General features: G+C 32.7%; 1 pseudogene; it reads left to right on the plus strand.

Annotated features, from left to right (window-relative positions):
• Positions 1-688: 688 nt before the first annotated feature.
• Positions 689-945, plus strand: LOC105302809 (annotated as a pseudogene).
• The last annotated feature ends 2,503 nt before the right edge of the window (positions 946-3,448 follow it).

Raw genomic sequence — 3,448 nt, forward strand, 5'->3', positions numbered from 1 at the left:
TGTTTCCTCATGTAAGATGAAATCTTTTATCACCTTTACTAACAGATGGCCTTTATACTGAAATCCACCTATATTCCTGTGTTAACTACTCCTTAATCTTACTCGATGCTTCAGTAAGAAGAGTCCCACCATCAAAATTTATTTTTTTTCTCCTACATAGTTTTCCTGCTCTCATTGTTTATTTCAAGGCAGTTCCTGCACTGTATCTTTCTAATTACAGAATATCCAATTTGCAATTCACAGACACTCCTGTCTCCATGCCTTTATATTTCATTCTCAGTCATCTTTAGTTGAGTTCCAGTTTTTCCGAATAAAAGTAGCACTGGAAATTCAAAGAGTTGCAGTTTATTTCAGTTTCAGTTCAAATATCTGAATTTTTGTATGGATTAAAAAATATGTCATAGATTGACACCATGCTACCTTTAATGATTTCAAGCACATAATCTAAAAATGCCAGTAATTAAAATAACCTCAAGATAAGTTTTTCCATGTTCTAATTAAGATTATCAAGTTAATAAAAAATATCTCCCAGGACTGAAAAAAAATACTAAATTTATCATTATACTACATAACTCAGAGCTTCAAAAGTGTCAGCCAAATCCTTTCAGCACTTTAATTTTCACTTAAAATCTAAACATTGGGGAGTAGCTCTAATGGGAACTAAAACTTTCGATTAATCCTGTTCAAGATGACGACCTCCCCAAAGCACCAATACTTCATGGCAGAGCCCATGGGAAAAAGCCAGTGGGGAGCCTGGCCAGGATTGCTGAAGTCCTGGACAAGAAGCTAGAGGAAAGGAGCACTGTGGTCCCTCGCCAGTTTCTGGCACTAAAGAAAGATGAAGACTTCTTCCGTCAATGGCTGAAGGATACATGCAGCACCAACGCCAAACAGTCCTGGGACGGCATTGGGTGCCTTTTAGAGTGGTGAAATGCCTTCTTGTGATGGCCTCTGGAAAGCCCCCGACCCCTGACCCCAGCTTTGAGTCTCCAGAGTTTGTAGCTCCTCCGTTATCCGTTACAAAGGAAAGGATTGCTGTTTACTCACATCCAACATCCTTCAGGGACTTTGGGGAGTTCTCTTCCCTCATTGTTTCAACTTGTTTGGAATTCTCACTCTTGCATGCATCAAAAACTTAGAGCAAAATTAAATGAACTAGAGAAGAAAAAGACAATAGAAAAAAATAATGGAACAAAGAGCTGGTTCTTTGAAAAGATTTATAAAATTGGCAAACCCCTGTATAGACTTAATAAGGAAGAAAAAAGAGAAACAAACAAAATCAGAAATGAGAGAGAAGTTACACTATATATAGTGTAACCACCAAAATATAAAGGATGAGACAATAATACTATGAAAGATTATATGCTACCAAATTTAATAACCTAGAAGAAAAGGACAAGTTCTTAGAAATATACGACCTTGCTAGATTGAATCACAAAAACTGGATTATTTAAATAGACCAATCAAAGTATGGAATTTGAAATTGTCATTGAAAAACCTCTCCTAAAGTAAAAGTCAAGAACCAAATGGTTTCACTACTAAATTCTACAAACCTTCAAAGATGATTTAATACCTGTTCTTCACAAACTCTTCCAAAAAATTGAAAAAGAGACAATACATCCTAACTCATTTTATGAAACCAACATTACCCTTATACCAAAACCTGTTGAAAATAACACTAAAAAAAAAAAAAATTATAGACCAATATCTCTTATGAACAAAGATATAACAATCCTAAATAAATTATTAGCAAATTGAATACAACAAAACATTAAAAAGATTATGCATCGCAATCAAATGAGATTAATTCCAGGGGCACAAAGATGGTTTAACATATGCAAATAGATCAATGTGATATATCATATAAAAAATAAAGGATAAAAGTCTTATGATCATATCAATAGATGCAGAAAAAGCATTTGACAAGATACAGCATTCATTTATGAATAAAACATTTAAGAAAATGGGTATAGAAGAAAAGTACCTCAACATAATAAAAGCCGTATACAACAAACCCTCAGCTAAAATTATACGTAATGGTGAAAAACTAAAAGCCTTACCAATAAACTCAAGAAAAGATAAGACTGTTCGCTATCACCACTATTATTCAATATAATATTGGAAGTCCTAGTTAGAGCAATCAGGCAAGAGAAAGAAATAGAAAACATTCAAATAGGGAATGAAAAAATCAAATTTTTGTCACTTTTTGCAGATGACTGATTCTTTATATAGAAAACCCTAAAGACTCCACCAAAAAATTATTAGAAATAATAAAGAAATACAGTGAAGTTTCAGGATACAAAATAAACATACAAAAATTAATAGTGTTCCCATACACTAACAATGAAATTTTAGAAAAAAGAAATGAAAAAAAAATTACTCTTGCAATTGCAACAAAAAGCATAAAATATCTAGGAATAAACTTAAGGAAGCAAATGAATGACCTATATACTGAAAACTATAAAACATTATTAAAAGAAATTGAAAAGACATGGAAAGATATCCTTTGTTCATGGGTTGGAAGAATCAACATAGTTAAAATGGCCATATTACCCAAAGCAATTTAATGCAATCTCCATAAAAATCCCAATGGCATTTTTTAAAAAATAGAAAAAAGAATCATCAGATTCTTCTGGAATCACAAAAGACCACAAATAACCAAAGCAATCCTGAGAAAGAAGAACAAGGCTGGAGGAAGTATCACACTGCCTGACTTCATATTATACTACAAAGTGACAATAATCAAAACAACATGCTATTGGTAGAAGAACAGACACACAGACCAATGGAATAGAATTGAGAGCCCAGAAATCAACCCCTGTATATATATGCAAATAATTTTTGACAAAAGAGCCAAAAATATACAACGGAGGAAAAAAGCCTTTTCAATAAATGATGCTGGGAAAATTGGAAAGCTACATGCAAAAGAAGGAAACTAGACTACTCTCTGTCACCATACAACAAAATTAACTCAAAATAGATCAAAGACCTAAATATAAGATCTGAATCTGTAAATTGCATAGAAGAAAGTAAAGGTACTAAACTCATGGACTTTGGTTTTAGAGAAGATTTTATGAATTTGACCTCAAAGTCAAGGGAAGTAAAAGCAAAAATAAATGAATGGGACTCTATCAAATAAAAAAAAAAAAAAAACCAAAAAACTACTACACAGCAAAAGAAACAAGACAAAGAGGCAACTAACTGAATGGGAGAAGATATTTGCAACTTCTTCGTTAAGGAGCTAATATTTAAATTATACAAAGAACTCATACAACTGAACAACAGAAAACAAACAATCCAATTAATAAAAGGGGAAATGACCTGAAAAAACACCTCTCCCAAGAAGACATACAAATGCCCAACAGACATATGAAAAGATGCTCAACTTCACTAGCTATTAGGGAAATGCAAATAAAAACCACAATGAGATACCATCTTTACACTCATT

This window comes from Pteropus vampyrus, unplaced genomic scaffold (genome assembly GCF_000151845.1).
Source record: "Pteropus vampyrus isolate Shadow unplaced genomic scaffold, Pvam_2.0 Scaffold284, whole genome shotgun sequence".
Taxonomy (NCBI): Eukaryota; Metazoa; Chordata; class Mammalia; order Chiroptera; family Pteropodidae; genus Pteropus; species Pteropus vampyrus.